Source organism: Felis catus, chromosome A3, assembly GCF_018350175.1.
Source record: "Felis catus isolate Fca126 chromosome A3, F.catus_Fca126_mat1.0, whole genome shotgun sequence".
Lineage (NCBI taxonomy): Eukaryota > Metazoa > Chordata > Mammalia > Carnivora > Felidae > Felis > Felis catus.
Genome location: NC_058370.1, coordinates 137,800,511 through 137,820,676, shown reverse-complemented (window position 1 = coordinate 137,820,676; position 20,166 = coordinate 137,800,511). Strand labels below are relative to the sequence as shown.

The 20,166-nt window shown below is 49.9% G+C and overlaps 1 long non-coding RNA gene across 1 annotated transcript in view; it reads left to right on the top strand.

Annotated features, from left to right (window-relative positions):
* Positions 1 to 18,265, top strand: part of LOC123384647 — a 47,175-nt gene extending 28,910 nt beyond the window's left edge. The window contains exons 2-5 of the long non-coding RNA XR_006596072.1: positions 4,477 to 4,562; positions 5,389 to 5,476; positions 12,202 to 13,472; positions 14,176 to 18,265. This is a non-coding gene — a long non-coding RNA (uncharacterized LOC123384647). The remainder of the gene's footprint in view (positions 1 to 4,476; positions 4,563 to 5,388; positions 5,477 to 12,201; positions 13,473 to 14,175) is intronic.
* Positions 18,266 to 20,166: the final 1,901 nt, after the last annotated feature.

The following is a 20,166-nucleotide window of genomic DNA, read 5'->3' as shown; positions in this document are numbered from 1 at the left end:
ATATGTATTATCATATCAAGTTCTCAGGATGTACGCTTGTTGACAAGGAAATATGTGTTACTTGATGAAAGTTGACAACTGTGGGAAAACGTGTTTTCCTTTGTCTTGTAGGCATGTCATGTTCTCCGTGCACTCTGTTTTGGAGGACTGCTTGCTTCGTGGCAGGCCTACATAGTCAGTGACGGTGTTGACTTTGGAGGCATATCAGTGTAACCCGAAGGTCTATTGTGGCTGAGAGTCCTGGCTGCCCAGGGAGCTGACAGGACCTCACTGGCCAGCCATTTACAGGACCCTGGGGCTCCCCAACACGGGTCAGAAGCTCAGTGTGGAGTCGTAAGCCTGGGGCTTAAGGAGGAGACTGGTGCCCTAGATGTGACAACCCCTGCTGGGATTATTGGGGTCATGGATTGACAGTGTCCCTCGGGTCCCTCTGGGAAATCAGAGACGGGGCTTGGTTAGGTAAATTATATTTACACACAGTTATTTATATTAGGTATGGTCATGAACATGGACCCTCCTAGAAAGCATTGTTTTATTTTCCAGAGTTAGTTTTAAAGAAAATGAGTAATGGTTGCTCAGGCAACTTTGGTTTCTGCCAAAGTGGCACAAGGAACTTAGACGGGGTCCCTGGGGAGTGAGGAATCCTGAAATCCATTCATTTTGCTAAACCTTCAAGAACTTGCAGAACTGTTACGGAGAGACCGGCGAACCGTCTTCCGCTGAGATGGAAATAAAAACACACAGCATGGTATCAGCTATAGAGCGTTTCATGTAGGTAAGCCTCATACCCCGTGTGTTGGTCAATGGCATGCACATTCTTTTTTATTTAAAAAAAAATTTTATGTTTTTATTTTATTTTTGAGAGAGAGAGCGACGGCACAGCAGGGCAGTGGCAGAGAGAGAGGGAGACCCAGAATCCGAGGCAGGCTCCAGGCTCCGAGCCGTCGGCACAGAGCCCGACGCGGGGCTCGAACCCATGGACCGTGAGATCATGACCTGAGCCGAAGTCGGTCGCCCAACCGACTGAGCCACCCAGTTGCCCCAAATGTGTGCACATTCTTATCTGATATGTAAACCTTCTGAGAAGGGCAGGGCATGTGTCCACCGCAACAGATGACGTCAAAGGAGGGTACGTGGTAAGTGTGGCACCTCCCATCTCCGCCTTCACATCCGGGATTCTAATTAGCACCAAACTTGCGTGGCTCTAACAGATACTAAGCTTCAGGGCGTTGAGCCACACACTGTTTGCCCCGAAGGACACCAGAGATCACTCAGGTATGCTGGAAAATCTTGTTGAAAAGAAGGGCACAACTCTGGGCGCCTTTAAAGTCATTTTTCAGTCCCATGATTACTTGAAGTTATATTTATCAAGCATATTTTATGGGATTCTCTGATTATATCTGCAAATATAGCATATATTCATAGTTAAGTAGCAAATAGAGTCATCGTCTATACTATGTTAATTTAATCAGAAAAAGAATTGGCTTTACCCTTGAAGATACTTATGTAAAAAACAAAAACAGGTAGTAATAAAAAAAAAAGAAAAGACTTCTTACTACAGGCCAGCCAACAAAGCTGCTTTGTGGAGAAACTATACCTGCTTTGCAAAGAAGGAAATGGAGGCCCAGTCCAATTTGCTAACTTGGTCATGGTCACTTAGTAAGAGGGGCCAGATCCACACACAAGCTTGTCTGAACCCCAAGTTTGTCCCCCACACCCCACATCCCCCTGCCACCACTGTTCCTCTTGCCCCCTAATCCATGGTGACTCCCTGTTGCCTCTGCCCACACTCTCAGCCAGTCCCTCAGCTTTCTCAGGCTTGTTCTTTGGGGTCTGGAGCGAAATTAGACAAAGACAGAGACTGATTTAACAGACCGTTTCTTCAGGAACGTTAGAATGTAATTGTCTTTTGTAGCCAGAGGGCTAACCAAAAGTCAGAGATTTTGGTCGCTCAAAGACGTAGATTCTTGGCCGGTGTAGATCATTAGAAACTTTTTATGGGTAGGGTATTATACGATAGTAGGTGTTCGCAGTATGTAGTACAAAATACATAATGTTTATGTGGGCAGTCTTCTGATTTCAGGTTTTTTCCAACATAGTACCAATAATTACTATCTACATTGTACCCGTATCTAAATCTATTTGTGTATGTGTGTGTGTATATATATATATATATATATGTATATATCCATTAATCTATCCATCTCTCTTTCTCCTTTCTACCCATTTACATCTATCTATTTATCTATCTATCTATCTATCATCTCTCTCTCTCTCATCTATCTATCTATCTATCTATCTATCTATCTATCAACTATCGCCAACTATCTATCAACTATCTGTCCATCTGTCTATCTATCCTTCTGTTTGTCATATCTCTGATGGGGTTTATGCATCCTAAGGGCAGCATGGTCAAGAGAGATGGGATAAACCTATTGTCCCTGCAACTGCCCCCTTTGCTTGGCCTGTTGCCTCCTGGATTTCCATAAGCTCTGGCATTGTATGACCCGGGTTTCTCATTGACTGGACTGTGAGGGCTTCACTCAGCATCAAAATGCTTGGGTCCCTGTACCACATCCACATGGACAACAGCTAAGGAAATGGAAAATGTGTTTTAGAACAGGTTGTTGGGCTTTAGAATTGCTTATTTAGGGAGCTGCTCTGGTAACTCTGGGTCTCTGATGATTGGGAAAGAAGGCCCAAATGGATCCCAATCCCAATTGAATGAACCCAACCTAGCACACTGAGGCCAGATTCTTCTTACTGGTTTCCAAGGCCCCGACTTTTGTGGTCTCAAGCTTCTGGCCCAGCTTGATTTCCCAGCATCCCCCCTGACAATCTTGTTCATTCATTACACACTCGTAGCACCTGCATAAGGGTCTCAGCAGGGCACGTCCCTCCACCCGATGGGACAGTGCAGGTGTTTAGAGCTCCACCTCGTTAACAAGACGTGCACACACGTTGTATCCAATGTAGGCACAGTCAGCCATAGGCAGACTGCTGGAGGCCCCCCAAAGCCACAGGATGAAGCCTGCTGAGCACAGAGAGAGACAGGTAACCGCTGCTCAGTGACAAGTGCCTCACCAGACGGTGTGAACAGTTTCAAAAGATCACAGAAAATGGAGCTCCTGATGCTGCCTTGGGGAGTCAGGCCTCTCAAGGAAAGTTGCTTTTGATTTTTTTTTTTCAACGTTTATTTATTTTTGGGACAGAGAGAGACAGAGCATGAACGGGGGAGGGGCAGAGAGAGAGGGAGACACAGAATCGGAAACAGGCTCCAGGCTCCGAGCCATCAGCCCAGAGCCTGACGCGGGGCTCGAACTCCCGGACCGCGAGATCGTGACCTGGCTGAAGTCAGATGCTTAACCGACTGCGCCACCCAGGCGCCCCGGAAAGTTGCTTTTGAAATGGGTCCTAATGGGTGGAAAAGAGCGTGTCAGGTAGTGGGACAGCGAGTTGCGGAGTCCAGGCGGAGGAAGGTTGGGCAGTTCCTGCTGCTGGGGTGTGGGCGTGAGTGGGGACAGGCGTGGGGAAAGCAGACCCAGAGGCCCAGTGTCTCCTTCGGGACTAAAGAGCTTGGGTTTCTTCTGTGTGTGATGGGGAGTCTAGAAGTGCGAAGAAGCAACATGATAAAATGTGTTTTGAAGGACATTTCTGGCATTAGTGCGAGGGTGAATTAAGACACTAAAACTTTGGGGCAGTTAAAACGGGGAGAAGGGGGTAAGGCCATGAGGTGGCAGTGAGCACAGGGTGGGGGCAGGCCAGGGGATGCTCCTGAAGGGCGGGGGCCGGGGCTGTTGTGCTTGGGTGCGCAAGGTGGCTCGGTGCCTGAGGCTGGTCGGGTTCCTCGGTATGTGGGATGTGGCTGCACTGGGGTGCTAATTAAGGAATCCGGAGGAGCCATTTGGGAATATGTGGAGAGGTGCCTTTGTTTTGTACGTGTTGAGTTTGAGGTAATGGCGGGCCATTCTCATAAGGACGCCCGGAGCAGTCACATGCACGTGATGGGAGCTGCGGGGAGGGTCCACTCTCAGGCCGAGAGAGTGGGCATCATCCACGTAAGACAGCAGTGATGGTTTCCTCTAGTCTCCACTCGCCAGGACGCTTTCTCAGACCCCAGCCCATCCTGATGGCTCTCCAGTTGTACCTGTTGAGTACTGATAATGCTAATGTGTACTATCACGATATTTCCTTCATTCTCTCTTGAAAGCCCGGTGATTTGGAATCACACCTCAAAGTCAAAGCCTGGGTTTCTTTTCTTCTGTTTGCACCTGTGTTAGGATTCACTAGCTGGATGACGACGGGCTGTGTACCTCGTCTCTTCCACCTAGAGTTTCCTGGCCCACAAAGTGGGAATGGTAGTACTTTCTCAGGGTCGTTATGGGAACCAAGGGGAGCAGGGGTCATAATGCCCTGTATGTCAAATAGGTTGTGAGCCCTCAATTAATATTAGCTATTATTTTCCCCAATACTTAGATTCTCTCGGGTTAAAAAGAACATAGTCCCGATGATTACTGAGAGTCTCATGGTGACTTTTATGTTGCGATGTTTTCTTCAAAAAGGTAAGTGTTTCCTGAGTCCTTTCTGTGTGCTCCGGTCTTAATTGGGGATCTGAAGATACGTCGTCACCTTGGGTCTTTTCCCTGTCTAAAAGCGGACTGTCACTGGGGATTGTGCAGACCTAAAACGGCAATAGTGTAACAACCGATGACTCAAATACCTTTACTAGTGATGGGAATGTGGTTTGTCCTTATGACTGTGTGTCTGAATTATTTATTTTCCTGGGGGTGGGAAGGGCAATGTGATTGTACCGTGTGGTGGGTTATACTGGGCACGGCACAGGCTCGGCCATGGGGATCTATACATCCCCCCTCTTACTTGCAGCTTTAGGAGAGAGGAGGGGTACATAAGGAATGATGTGAGCCTTAATGATTTCACTTATGCTGGTTGGGTTGAGGAGAATTCTTTGCATTCTTCAATCATTTCAAGTCTCATCTTGCAGGTGAATAAGGTTTCTTGTTGCTTTAGAACTGCCCTGAGAGACACATGTGACCTCTTGCTCAGGGCCCCGCACCCACCAAGGGAGGCCAGGCACGGAGAGATGATTAGAGCAGGTGACGGGGGCACGGGGGGCTGGGATGCCTGGCATGCACACAGAGTAGCCACTGCTACGATCATGAGTTATTAAAACTGTAACAGCAGCCAGCATCGTGCATTTTATTTAGAGGAGGCTCCCCTTTTATGCAGCGACGTTAATGCAATTACAAAAGAGCTGTTCACTTATGAGATATAGCAGCCTGTGTTGCAGAGGAGGAAGCTTATTCTGACACTTAAGCATGGTGTTATCTTGAACCGAATAAAAAGAAAATCAATGCAATTTGTGCTTAGGCTAGCTGATCTCTCCCGTCGTCATGGCTACACCTCGAGGTATCGATTTATCCCGAGAGATCCAAGGCTCCGACAGGGACTGGCAAAGGTACGAATATTTCTTTCAGCAGAAAACAAGCAGCCCCCAGGACCCGGCAGACTGTACAAAACAGAGTGCATCTATGAACACACGGTCCCCTGCCCAATGCCACCGCGCTCTTCCCGAGAGGACCAGGGATGATTTGGACCGTGTGTCAGAGTGAGGGGAGCCCGTGGCAGGCATGGTCCCGTGACAGCAGGATGAGGCGAAAGACTCGGGCACGCCCTAGAAAAGAATCGGAGACAAATACATAAATGTAATCACGTTCACTGTGAGTTAGGAAGGTAGCAAGTGTCTTAGCGGGAGAACCATCAGCTCAGAAGAGGAGTAACTGATGAAAGGGAAACGTTCTTAGAGTTTTAAAAGCATAGATGTGTAGACGCAGTAGTAACCGTGAATTCTGATTTATTTTTAAGGCGCGTGTCCTCAGAAGTGATGCTTGTTGCAGGCGCGGTTTTCAACTGGTAGAATGAAATATGTAACATCTAGGTCACCAAAGGAGCTGCTGGTCTGATCGCCTAGGTTTTATGATGTCACCAATATTGGTTGTTTCTCATCTATTATTAGAATGGATTAAGACGGGGGTGCAAACAGGAGACAAAAGGGAGAATGCGTGTAACTTCAGGGGAAACTGATCTTGACTGATCGGAGCTGGGATGATGGGGGGAGCGCTTGAAGAAGGCAGGCGTGTGTCTCACCTTGACTGTGTGGCAAGGGCCTGATATGTCACCTTCAGATCTCTCAGCTTCCGGGTCATTCCGTGACTTTTTATAACACAGCTTCTGCCCTGTGGTTGGAATAATGCCACGGATATTTTTAAAAGAAGAAAAATGAGGAAAATTTTAAGGTAACAGATGGAAGACAGACTTTTCTCCCCATGATTCAAAATGAAGAATGGGGCTTAAGTTTTTTAAAAAAAACCTTGGGGCACCTGGGTGGCTCAGTCGGTTGAGCATCTGACTCTTGGTTTCAGCTCAGGTTGTGATCTCGCGGTTTCGTGAGTTCGAGCCCCGGTCGACCTCTGAGCTGGCAGCTCAGAGCCTGCTTGGGATTCTCTCTCTCTCTCTCTCTCTCTCTCTCTCTCTCTGCTCCTTCCCCCACTCATGCTGTCTCTGTCTCTCTCAAAATAAGTAAGTAAACTGAAAACAATCTTACCTAACTTTCATCATAAACTTGGATTAGATGTTTGCTGGGTTCATCTGGCTCCAGTAAGAAGTCTTTGTCTTCAATAAGAAATACGTATACAAACACAGTTTCAGAATCCACACTGGATGTCAGTAGAAATGGATAAAAACGAGGAGCGTATGTGGGTTTTTCTGCATCCTCACTATACTCAGCGCTCTAACCCAGTATTAGTCGCATGAGGAGGACGGGGTTTGTGTTCGTTTTACAAATGTAGTGCTATGGACTGAATGTGTCTCTCCAAAGTTCATATGTTGAAACTCTAACCCTCGGTGGGATGATGTTAGACGTGGGGCTGTTGGGAGGGGGATAGGTGAGATCTTGAGCGTGGGGCCACAGGATGGGTTAGTGCCCTTGTAAGAAGGACAGACAGATTTCTCTGTGCCATGCAAGGCTACAACGAGAAGGTGGCCATCTGTATTCCAGGACGAGGATTTTCACCAAGAACTGAATCTGTCAGCACCTTGATCTTGGACTTCCAGCCTCCAGAGCTGTGAGCAGCCAATGTCTGAAAACCCAGCCCTCCTCATAGGCCACTGGAGAGTTTAGAAACAAGTGTCCCGGAGAGCCATCACTCTTCTGTTACTTTGCCTGTTCGCTGGCCTCCCGTGAGCTAACTTGGCTCCTGTTAAATTCGAGTGTACACAATTTCATGATGATTGCAAAAGTCCTTGCAGATATGGGGGACCACCCCAACTATTAATTGTGCAGCAAACACTATTTCATTTCACCCCAGTAGGTGCACGAGTGGAAGTGAATAGAAGGTCACATTTATTTTTCCGTGGTCCTGGAGAACAGGGCAGAATCATAAATCTAGATAAATTGCCCTGTGGTTGAGTAATCTGTGTTCACTGAGAAAGGCTGGCAATTGAAATTCTACCAGTTGCAGAGATCCATAGAGGAGGGCGTTATGGACATCACTAAGGCCATATGTTCCACAGAAGAAAGTGTAATACTTAGTTCAGACTCCCTTTTAGAGAGATCTAAGTGGAGTCTAGAATATTAATGTAGCTGTTAGGACCAGAGAATTGCTAGCTGATGGGCAAAACGTAGACTGCTACTCTTTGTTTGTATTCATGAATATAAATAAAAATCACTCTTGAAACCAGGTGGCTAACACAGTTTGGTTCCTAAAAGCAGAATGTTTTCTCCAGTGGCTCCAACAGTCTCCATCCTGGGAGTAAATATTTTATATTTGACTTCAGTATTTTTTTATTTTTTTTTTTAAGAAAAATGCTGCCTTCACATTTACGGGTAGCTTCTTTAAAATTCAGAGAGCAAGCAGACAAATGAGCCCGGATCAGAACACCTGCCTGCACGAGCCGGGCAGCGAGGCTCCTGGGCGCCCAGGGAAAGAAATCCTAGAGGGGGGTCCACACGAGTGCAGAAGCACATGCTATATCCTCCGTTACCTGAAGAGAGGCCATTTGACTTTGTTGTGCCTTCTCTTTGTGCATTTTATTGTTCCCATCTCTCTAGACTCTTGCAGGGAAACTAGGCTTCTTCTCATCCCCGTGAAGCAGGCTATCCTCCTCGCTCCCTCAGGAAGGCGATCACCATCATTCTTACCTAAGAATAGCACCGGCCCCACAGGCTTCAGAGGGTTTTCCCGCTCACGATCTCACTTGAATTTCACTATTTCAAGAGGCAGCAGAATGAGTAGAATTATCATTGTTTTAGTGACCAGGGGGCTGGAACCCAGAAAGCCTACAAGGACTCACCCAAGTTAATGTGAGTTAATACAAGGTGGGTCTACAGCCAGAACCCAGGAGTCCTGCTTTGTACTGCATTGTTTTTGCCGCTGAATCGCTGCTTCTGGTAAGAAGGGAGAGATCGCTTTTTGGCCTAATTTCTACGGGGTCAATAGAACCTTCCTTGTCTTGTAGGCGGCACTCGCGTAGACGAGTCCACTGTACTGGCTGGGAAGTACCTGATTTGGAGTTGGATATGTCGGGCGGAAAGTGTAGCTCTGCCTATGGGATTCTTTTCTTTTCTTTCTTTTTTTCCCCTTTTTTTGGTGGTGGGGGGAGTCTTAATGTCTTTGAGCCTTATTTCATAATCTGTAAGATGTGACTACCTACCTGTGTGGTTATAGTGAGGCTTAAACAAGGAAAATCTTGCAAGACACCCTGTCCTTGGGCCATAATTTGATGGTCAGCGCATTGTCAAATGCATCTTTGAGCCTCAACCTGGGGCCCGAAATTTCCTGGGTGATATCTGGCCTGCAGACGGGGCAGGGAGAAGGGGAGAGCCTGGTTCCACTGGACTGGGTGCTATAGTGCAAGAGTGCAAAGAAAATGGTGAACACGTTTTTATTTACCCCCTGTAGAACTCTCTCGTGTGGTTCCTTGTGGCTAACTCTTCATTTCTCTATGCTAAGTGTTGCCCTAATCAAACCTTTCCCCAGAACTTTTGCACTTTTCGATGACATTGGAATGAACGGATAAAAATGCAGATTCTAATTAGCACTTCCTGCAAATTAAAGAGATTACTCTTCCCCTGACTGAGAGAAAGGTTGCTGGGAAGAAATAAGGATCTTTGAAATATAATTTTTCTTTTCAGAGTGTAGGGCTCATTCTTGGCAAGCGCATTGCTGCCAATGACAGACATGTCCACAGGCAAACATGGTTCTGGAACAGTCGGAGTGATGGAGGGACCCCTCCGAGTAGGAGTGGCAGTTACTGAAAGGAAAAAAAATTCTCGCAATAAACATTTTTTATAGGAAGTTATGCGTGGACGCATTTGTTAAATTGTTTTAAATAACTCCGGCACCTAATAAAAATAGGATTTGAAGGAATGCCACAGTTTCATTTCAGGATATGGTCACATCTGCATTTGTTGAATGATTTATATCTGTGACATTAACTGAGCATTATCGAAAAAACACTGTTTGACCTCAGGCAAGCTGGCGTGAGACGTGAGCTTGTTCCAGAGTGAATTTCCCTCTTAAATTTTTCATGAAATTCTCCCAGCAGGGTCACGGTGGGGTTCTGAAAAGATTTTCAGCTTCAGAGTCGCTCCGGCCCCGCCATCAGAAAAGCCTTTATTTCATTAGCACCGCCGCCCCTATGTTTTAATGCCACATAATAATATAGAATGGGTTTAGGTCCATCAATTGTAAAATTGTCATTTTTCACCAAAGCAACATTATATTAAACACTTAATTATTCATTACTAATGCTTGTCATGGTGAAATATTGGCCTCACTAATTTCGAAAGCACCGGGCCCAGCTTTTCTCCCTTGAAGGTTAATGGCCGAGCCCCCGGTTTCATTAGATTTCCTACATGTAGTGCACCTCACATATCATTGTGCCGTCCCCCAGCCCCCTGCTCTCTTAGGAGGTAAGATCCACGCTGTGCAGGATGGGGTCTCACGACATTACTCTCCCACGAGGATGAGAAACCATCCCAACGGGCGTGGGAGGGAGGACAGAGTTTGGGTCGGAGCGGTTTTGGGAAATATAACCAACGGAATGATTTTTGCAGGGGATATATTTTGAAAGGTGACACACCTCTTGATTTAAATAAATGCTGTACTTGTGTACAGACCTGTTTACCGGCTTGGAATTATGGCAGTGGAACGTGTCTGCATTAGTTACCCCGGGGTTTGCCTGCCTGCGTTTGGTCACAAGATCCAAGATGTCAGCACTGCAGTCTTGAATATTTACAAACCAGGGTCCCACTGCAGAACACCTGTGCTGGGTAGGTTTATAGATGGGAGAAAGAATCCTCTCTGGCAGCTGGGCTCCACATCCGGGATTGCCTTCTGAATGCGACCCACGATTTTATTTCTGCTAACAGAGAAGGGTCTGATTCATCGGTCTTCTGGGCAGTAGCTGGAACCCAGAACATGCGGACAGGGAGCACTGCTCACCCCCACATGGAACATGTGTCTGTAGAATGGCTTTCCTGCCCCAGGAAAGGGGAGAGAAATGCTGGTGTGTGTCGGGGGGAAGCGAGTGGATCCGTGAGGAGAGAAATCGAGTTTGGTAAAGGAGGGAGGTCGCTGTGCAGGAAGACCCACAACCGTCCTCCAGGATGGCTCCCGTCCTGGCCGTCCCCTGTGCCCAGGCTTGCCCTTCATGTGCCCAAGCACACTTCTGTCAGCTTGCACGCCTTCCCATAAGTGCCCCCCCCCCCCCCCCCGCAGTCCTCACACCCACAACTGCAAAGCTCGTTACCAGGGTAAGAAAGATCCATCCAGATTTTGGAAAATTCCTGTGGCTCCCCAAAGTATCAGGAAACCAAACAGAAAAGCCCATATAAGGAAAAATATATATCTTTGGGCTCATCTCAAAGGAATATTTTCCCAATTTCTGTTTAACTTGGGTTGCTTTCTTTTAAGCCACGCAACGTGGTGATTTGGGTGGGTTAAGTTGGGTTATTACCAAGGCCTCCTTTCCTGAATTCTTACTGGATTATGGTTTATATGCTCTGTGTTACGGGTTGAATTGCGTTACCCCCAAATTTATACACTGACGTTTTCACCTCTGAAACCTCAGTATGTGACTGTATTCGAAAATAGAGATGAAGGTAAAATGAAGTTATTAAGATGTCCCAATCCAATACGACTGGTGTCCTCTGAGAAGAGGCTTTCAGGGCACACAGACACCCTGGTCCTGGACGTCCAGCCTCCAGAACTGAGAACGTAAACACCGGTTGTTTAAGCCTCTCGTTTGCGGTGTTTGTTACGGTAGCCACACTTTATTACGTAGTATCTTCTATTCTTTTCCTTTTCCTTTGACTTTTATGAAAGTCGAACATACCCTTAGATGAGTTTTGACAAGTATATACACATATGTATTCACATAATCAAATATAACTATAGAATATGCTCATTTCCTCAGAAAGTTCTCTCATGCCTCTTCCAATCTGTTACCATTCCCTCAGACAACCGTGCGATCATAGATCAGCTCTGCCAGATCTTGAACTTCCTAGAATGGGCGAGTGTGAAAACATACTGTGATGCTGAGTTTTCTGTTCATGCCTTGAGCTCGGGCACGTTTGCTCTAACATATCTGCAGCTATGTTACTAGGGACATCTGCATTTGGGAACATTTGTCTTCCCTGACCATTAACTTTTTTTTCATTGGGAATTTTGTTCTTTGCCTCTGTCTGTTTGCCTCGAAGTCTACTCTGACTGATAGTGATGGATCTCCACGAGCTTGTGCCTTGTGCACAGTCGTGTTGGGTCCCCCTTTACTTTCCATCCATCCTGTCCTTTGCACGTAATGTGTGTCACTTATAGCCACACACTGTTGGCTCTTGCTTTTTTATTGTCTGATAACTTTTGTCTTTTGATTGGAATTAGTATATTTACATTTTAGCTTATTTGATAGCAAGTTATAAGCCTACCATTTGTTATATATTTTCCCCACCTCTTTTATTTTGCTTCTCTGTTCCTTTTGTCTCCCTTTTCTCAGGTTATTTATTTATTTTAAGTAGTCGATGATAACTCAGCTGCTGCCTTTAGACTATAACTCCTTGTGTTGTGTTTCCAGTGTTGCTTTAAGAAATTTAACACTTATCTTTAATTTCTTCTGTCTACTCAGCGTCTATACTATGGCACAAAGTGGGAGAAGGGACACTATCCAACCTCAAGACTTAATACAGAGCTACAGTCATCAGGAGATGTGGTGTTGGTGAGACTATGGACAAACAGGTCAGGGGGACAGAACACTGAGCCCAGAAACACATCCACTCATTTAAGGCGACTGATCTCTGACCAAGGAGCAAAGGCAATACAATGGGGCGAAGGCAGTGTCTCCTGCTCTGTTTTCAACAAATGGTGTAGGGTCAACTGGACGCCCACATGCAGAAAAATGTATTTAAACACAGATCTTACCTCCTTCACGAACATTAACTCGAAAGAGAACACAGACCCAAATGTGAAATGCAAAACCGTAAAACTGTTAGAAGATAACCTACAGAAATCCTGGAAGATTTGGGGTGTGGTGATGACGTTTCAGATGTAAGGGAGAAGGCGTGATCCATGAAAGAAATACGTGATAAGCTGCACTTCATTAAAATTAAATTATTCTGCTCTGCAAAACAATGTCAAGTGAATAATCAGGCGAGTCACAGACTGGGAGGAAATGCTAGCCAAAGACACATCCGAGAAAGGACTGTTCTCTACAACACACAAAGAACACTCAAAACTTAGCAATGAGAGAACAAACACCCTTAAAAAGACCTCAACAGATCCCTCACCAAAGCAGATAGACAGATGGCAGGTAAGCACATGAAAAGATGCTCTGCGTCATATGTCATCAGGGAGATGCGAAGTAAAACGATAATGATATATCACTACGTATCTATTGGAACGGTCAAAACCCAAAACGCTGACAACACCAAATGCTGGCGAGCACGTGTAGCACGGGAGCTCCCATCCATCGCTGCTGGGGACGCGGCACGGTCCCGCCAGTTTGAAAGACAGCTTGGCGACACTGTGCAAAACCAAACACACTCTTATCATATGTTCCGGCAACCTCACTCCTTGGTATTTACAAAAAGGAGTTGAAAACTTAAGTCCATGCACAAAGCTGCACATGGATGTGTAGAGCAGCTGTGTTCATAATTGCCAGAACTCGGAGGCTACCAAGATGTCCTTCGGTTGGTGAATGGATGAACGAACCGTGGTCCTTCCAGACAATGGAATCTTATTCAGCACTAAACAGAAATGAGCTACACGCCATGAGAGGACACAGAGGAAACTTGAATGCACTTGACTAAGTGATAGAAGCCAGTCCGAAAAGGCTACAAGCTGTAAGATTCCCAGTCCGTGTCATTATGAAAAAGGCAAGCCTGCGGAGTCTATAGAAAGGTCAGCGGTTGCCAGGGTTTGGGCGTGATAGGGTGGGCTGAATGGGTGGAGTACAGGTTTTGGAAGCAGCAGAACCCTTCTGTGCGATGCCGTAATGGTGGATACGCGTCCGCACCCAGGTGTGCAAACCCGAGAGTGGCCGACGCCACGAATGGCTGCCGTTGAACACTGTGGGGTTTCGGGGGGTTATGACCTTCATGATGGAACAAATGTCCCACCTTGCGGGGAGGATGCCGATGGTGGGTGAGGCTTGGACGTGTGGGGGCAGAGGGTACGTGGGAACTGTCTGCGCCTTCTTCTCAATTTTGCTGTGGTCCTAAAACCGGCTTAAAAACACAGCATCTCTAAAAAGTAAAAGTGTGTTGTCTTCTACGAAGTTTAAGCAGCCGTGGGAAAATGAGGCACACTCCCTTCTCATATGGCCTTTTCCCCTCCTGCCTTTGATGGTAGCCTTCACGCAGTTTGACCCGGATCCCAACTTTCCTCCATCCCCTGGCCCCGGGTGCGCACGTGTACCGTGCAGACAACAAAGCGTTCTTTGCTCCGAAGCTCTTATCCCGGAGAGAAGAGCACTCACATCCACCACATTCCTACTGTGGATGAGACACTGTACTTTCAGACAGGACCCGGCAATCTTCCCAGTAACCTTCCACAGTGGATGCGGGAGCGAATCGGGACTCCGAAACTTACGTTCTTCCCGCAGGGTACACAGCAGGAGGCCGGTGGAGTGTGAATTAGAACCCAATTCTGCATCGTGCCGGAACACACGCTCCTTCTAGTGCCCAAGCCTCTGCTCCCTGGGGGTTGCAGGAGTGGCTTGGGGAAAAGGAAACAGCTCTCGGCCCTGTGTGACCATCACCGACCAGATCTCCTTGGTTTAAAATCCGTCCTCAGCCTCCACTTTTGGCAGTAAATTGGGTATCAGAGGTATGCATTATTGAATTTCATGTTCTCAATGTTTAATTCTCCAAGTGTCACGTAATTAGCCATTTGTAACGTAAATTGTTTTCATTACTTACACAAATTGATTGCATTAGTGCTCCGGATTGGTGAGTGGCATTAACGCGTCATAAATACAAACCATCCCGCAGCAGGAAAGTCAGTTAGAACTCAGGTAGCCCCGGTCCCTGAGCTGAGCACTTGACAGAGTCAAGTCAGGGCTCCCAGAACAACACCCGTAGCCTGTGTGGGAGGGGACAGCGACTCTGTCCTTCCCCTGATGGGCCAGTGGGGCGCCTGGTGGTGGCGGAGAGGAGAGCACTTCCTATTACAGCAGGACCACCCCTTCTGCGCCGGGGAACCCAGTGATGCTCACAGTTACCGTGTCGATCACCTTCCAGAACGGACACACGTTCTCTTATTTTCATTTAATCCTCTGATCCGGCCGTGAAGCGCACTGACTCATGGAGTGGCCTGGTAACTAGGACACACGGGAGGGCAGTGGCGGAGCCCAGATTCAAGCCCAGGTAGACGTGCCGCCCCGGTGGGTCCCCGGCCAGGACAGCTGTTCCGAAATCGCCCGGAGCTGCCCACCTGCTCCTGACCTTTTGTCCCGAACGCCTCTGCCCCGAGGTGCAAAAGAGGATTCCTGTAACCGGACAGCCCGGCTGTGACGCTCGGGAGCCGCCGTGATGACTCAGCCCCCACCTGCCCTGACGGTAAGGACCTGCGGGGCGGTCGGGAGCCCAGCCGCTGCGCTAAAGCTCGTGGTGCTCACACTGTGCCCGGTGAGCAGGGCCGTGCCGGGAGCGCTGGGGACCAGGAAGGAGGAAGGACAAAGCACCACTTCCAGGCCCGGCCTCCACAACCTCATCCGCTTGTCACGCGGTGTGGACAGAGAGGGAAGCCCCTGCTTTCTGGGGGCGTCCCTGGGTTCAGAGCATCACCATCCTTCCCGCCCCGAGTTCGAGCCTCCGCCAGCGGAGTCATGTGCGAGTCCTGGCCACGCACCCAGCCTTCCTGGCAAGACCTCTCTGCCGGCCCCTCCCGTCCTCGCCTACTCGCTGCTGCACTGTTTGGGGCAAGTCGGGGTCGTCTGATCAGACCTGATGCTCCTGTTTATGAGCCACCGAGGAAGCTGTGGGCACCCGGGTCATCTCTCACCCCATGACCCAGGACTTTTGGAACCCAGGAGCAGGGCTGGCTCCCTGGACCCCTCTCATGGGCACGGCGCCCCGTGTGGTCCTCGTTGGGGGTCACACACACGACAAGGCACACAACGGGGCCCTGCGCACACAATGAACTTTAACGCCCTGAGGCTGCCATCTTGAACTTCTCAATGACTCCTGGCGAGTGGCCTGCATTTTCCTTTCGCACCGCGAACCGGGAGGCCAGCTCTTTGCGGACCCTCGGCTCTGAACCCCCTTACAACCTCCCTCCTCCCCCAGCTTCCCACATCTCCCGGATGTGCCTTCTGGAGCCCATAACCATCTCCAAAATCTCGGATAGCTTCGCCTTGTCTCTAGATATTTTCTTCACTTTCTTCTCATCCGCACAGAAGACCTTGAAGAAAGCCCTGCTTCCCTCCACCCTGCTCGGCTCATTTCCCTTCCAGGCTCTTCTCTTGCTTGCTTGGAAGAGTAGCCACTCCCTGTCTCCGCCCGCCTGTCCCCAGGAGTGTGGCTCTCAGAAAGCAAGCCACTGGCTTCAGGTGGGTCCTTCGTGCTGCCTGGCAAGGCAGCCCACCTTTCCTTAGGACGCTTGCTTTCCTTCTCCACCGATGGCTCTTCGCCAGCCCCTTCCCTCCCCAGCTCTAGCTGGCTCACTGTCAGCTGTGCACGCAATGACAAGACAGCCGGCGGAGGGGGGCTTGCTTAGCCTTAGCCTTAACCGCTGGCACCGGTGTCCTCGCTCCCTGCCTTCCCACAGTGGATGACGCTGCTGTCAGCATGAGCCCCCTCTCCTGGGCACCTCGCCCCACCTTCTAGTCCAATCTTGTCTTTCCTCTGCCGGGTGGATGCCTCCCTGCCCGCGGATCTTCCCCTGGGCGTACCAACACGGCATTGTCTCTCGCATCCTGGAGTCTCCCTCCGCCCCCCGCCCCTCTCCGGCCCTCCTTGGCTCCTCCCTTCCTTTCATACTCTGCACGTCCACACTGCTGTCTGTGCTCTCCTTGAGTTCTGTCTCCATCCCCGAAACTGCGTCTACACCACGGACGCCCTTCATGCTGCTGGCTCCCGGGTCGGCCCCCAGCCTCCGCTTAGGGGGTTCTTCTTTCCTCCTTGAAACCGTCTCTTCCCCTTGTATCAAGGGCCCCCTTCTGCTGGCTCTTCTTCAATGTCACCGCCATTTACCTCTGGGACCCCGGCCGCCTGCCGCCTCCCAGAAGTCCCAGTGCAGGAGCCCCCAGGACCCACCCAGGTGGTCTCTGCCCTGCAACTTTCTCAGCGTCCCGGCTTTCCCTGCCACTTTGGCTGAGAACATGCCCTGGGATCCCACAGCGCACGCCTGCTTACCGATCCCTCCTCTTGGATACCCACTGGGCGTCTTCAACGGGTGTCAGTGAAGAACCGCTTAGTTCTTTCAGTGATCGTGACACACCCTTGTGGTCCGTTCCCTTCCTCCCTGACCCCACAGTCCGCAAGTCAGCAGCCCTCCTGGGTCTGTCTGCTAAATACACCTGGAACGCGGCCGCCCCACGGGCCGATCCACACCCCGTGTCTGAGCCGCTTTCCAGGCACCTGCTGTTCCCTCAAGCTGCTTTCCGCCTGGCAGCCAGAGGGATCCTTTGGAACCATGCGCTATCACGTGACGCCTCTGCGGAAAGCCCGAGTCGAGTCACCGGCGTGGCCTGCAGGACCCGGCTGCTCCCACCTCTGACGGCCTCCCGCGAGCAGGAGGCCTGTGCCGGCCGTTCTCGCGCGGGTGTCCGCGGTTGGCCCCGCCCTCCACTCCCGCGTCTGCTGGCTGCTGTCGCCGTGTCCCTCTTTCTCGTTAGTCCCGTTTCCTGTGTGCTCACCACCCGCCGAAGCACTCTGTAGGTTATCACTTAACGTCCCTCCCCTCGCTGGAATGTGAGCCATTCATAAAGGCAGGGTCTTTATCTGTTTTCTTCCCCTCTTTATCCCCTACTGTCTAGAGGAGGGCCTGGTTTATCAATATTTATTAAATAAACGAAGAAAAAAAGCACAGCGGCTATGGGCTATGCAAGATGGATGCCAGGTCCGTGTGCTAAAGTGTATGTTCTTAGCTCACAGGGAAGCTGCTGGGGCCTGCTGCTCTACTTAAAGGCTTTTAAATCTTGAACGAGCTCGGTCATTTGCTTTTCTCCCCGTTGGCGACGAGACTGGAGGGGAGGAGCCGAGTGGGCACAGGTGCCCGGGGATGCCACACGGACGGCCCGGTGGACAGGTGGAGTTGGTGCCCCAGGAACATGAGAGCCGAGCAGCGTCACACGCGGGCCGGGGGCCGTGCGCCAACAGCCTGTGCCGGGCCACCCGCGAGCGTGGAGACGGGGCACCGTGAGGAGAGGGGTGGCTGGGCTCCATGACGGTGAGCTTGAGCTGGGAGCAAAGGAATACACGTATTCCAAGTGTTCTCTTTGGGGAGGGAATCACGTGCAGGAAACGTTCAGAGAGATTTCCGTCCGTGGTTAATTTTTCTTAAAGCTTTCGTTCTTAAACAGGCAAACAGGCATAATTTGGACATTCCGCTGATGGAGAGTGTAACTAACTCCCCCCGAAGCCAGGTGACTTTTTTACTGAATAGTGTACCAGCCTTACAGGAGTTTTCCAGCCGAGCTGGGGGGACAGATACAAACCACCAGGGGCGCCTGGGTGGCTCAGTGGGTTGAGTGTCCGGCTTCGGCTCAGGTCATGATCTCATGGTTTGTGAGTTCGAGCCCCACGTCAGGCTCTGTGCCGACAGCTCGGAGCCTGGAGCCCGCTGTGGATTCTGTGTCTCCCTCTCTGCCCCTCCCCTGCTCATGTTCTGTTTCTCTCTGTCTCATGAATAAACATTAAAAAAATTGAATTTGAAAAAAAAAACACAAAAAAACCCAGGTACAAACCACCAGAAGATACAGCTAAGGAACATTAGAGCCTTCTCAGCAGCACCAAACCAGGATGATGGGATGTGCCTGGGCTGGGACAGGCGGAAGGGGCCCCAGAAGCGGTGGCCCGGCTGCAGGTTCATGCAGGCAGTGATTTCTTACCCATCCCCGTGTCGTCACGGGGTCTCAGCCCCAGAAAGGGAAAACAGTTGGGGGGGAAAGAGGGAAGGACAAAGAAGGGGATTTTATAACCTCCCTTCCCTTTGGTCAAATGTGAGTTGAAAGCGAGTCAGCTAACCAGTGGCATGCTATGATCCGGCAGGCCCCAATCCCGCAGCCCTCACCAACTCCGGGGGATCCCAGGAGCCCCGAGGGTCGCTCAGCCACATGGATTCACACATTTTCCCCTTCAAGCTTCCTCCTGGAGCCGGATCCCTCTGCCCCCATTCTCCTCTCTCGCTGGCTGATGGTGTAGATGTTGGACATGGGTCGACAGAGCCCTGCTCGATTCCTCTGGGGTCAGATCTCAACCCCAGTGGAACCCCGCCCCAGGCCATCAAGGTTACAGCTATTTCATTCACCTTGACATGTTCCCACATTTCATTTCTCCCTTGGCTTGCCAGAGGCCGGGCCCGGGGGTCAGGGTGAGCTGAGTCAGTGCCCATGGGGCCAATGCTCTGCACACCTTTTTCTAGAAATGTTCATCTATTTAATGTCCATTCTTTAGCTTAAACTGTTTGTTAATCATTCTTTCAGCTGTGTATTGCATCTCTCCTCTTAGCGGGTAAGCTCTCTGGGGGCAGACGCCAGGGTAGAAGCTTCACAAGTGGGCATGTGGGGCGGGGTCTTGACGAATGTACAGGAGTGGGCCAGGTAGGGAAGAAAGAGGGACGCAGGGCCCTGGGTGAGGAAGGCTTGAGGCAGTTTGAAGGGGTAAATGTGGAAAACGGCTCTAGGGGTTTTACTTCCATCTGTGGAATCTGGGGCGTCTGCCTCGTTAAGATGTGGTGTCCACTTGTCGTCCTTCTGCACCTGGACGGGTTTGTCGCTGGCCTGTAAGCATTAGGATGTGGCCGAGCGCAGTCTGCCTAACTCCCAAGGGGGCCTCAGAAGGAGATGACGTTCCCACCTTGTATTCTAGAACACTCACTTGCATGTGGAGCCCCAAACCACCATGTCAAAAGTTCGGCCACCCCCAGGCCGCCATGTTGGGAGGAAGCTCAGGCCACACGCAGGGACTCTGGTCCCTGGCCGGGCTGAGGTCCCTGCTAACCACAGCTCTCACTGCCTCTGGGCTGTCCCGGCTCCCGGATGTGGAGATCCTTCCAGGCCTGAGCCTCCCCAGCCAGGGCCCCGGGTATCACGGAGCAGACAGCACCGCTCCTCTCGCGGCCTCCTGTGACCCTCGACTGCAGCACCCGTGAGTGTGAGACGGGGGTCGTTGAAAGCCCTGACATTTGGGGGTAAGCCGTTGTACAGGAATAGTGACTTGAACATGGCTGAGACGGGGAAGGGGGTGAAGGATGATGCTGGAGAAATCTGCTGAGCTCACTTAGGGCGTCTCTTGGCTGCCAAGACCAGGAGTTGGGATTTTTATTCCATAGACCAGTCGTTGGCAAACTTTTTCTGTGAAGGGCCATATGGTAAATATTTTAAGCTTTGTGGGCCATATCCAGTCTCCGTTGCATTTTCTTCTTCTTTTTA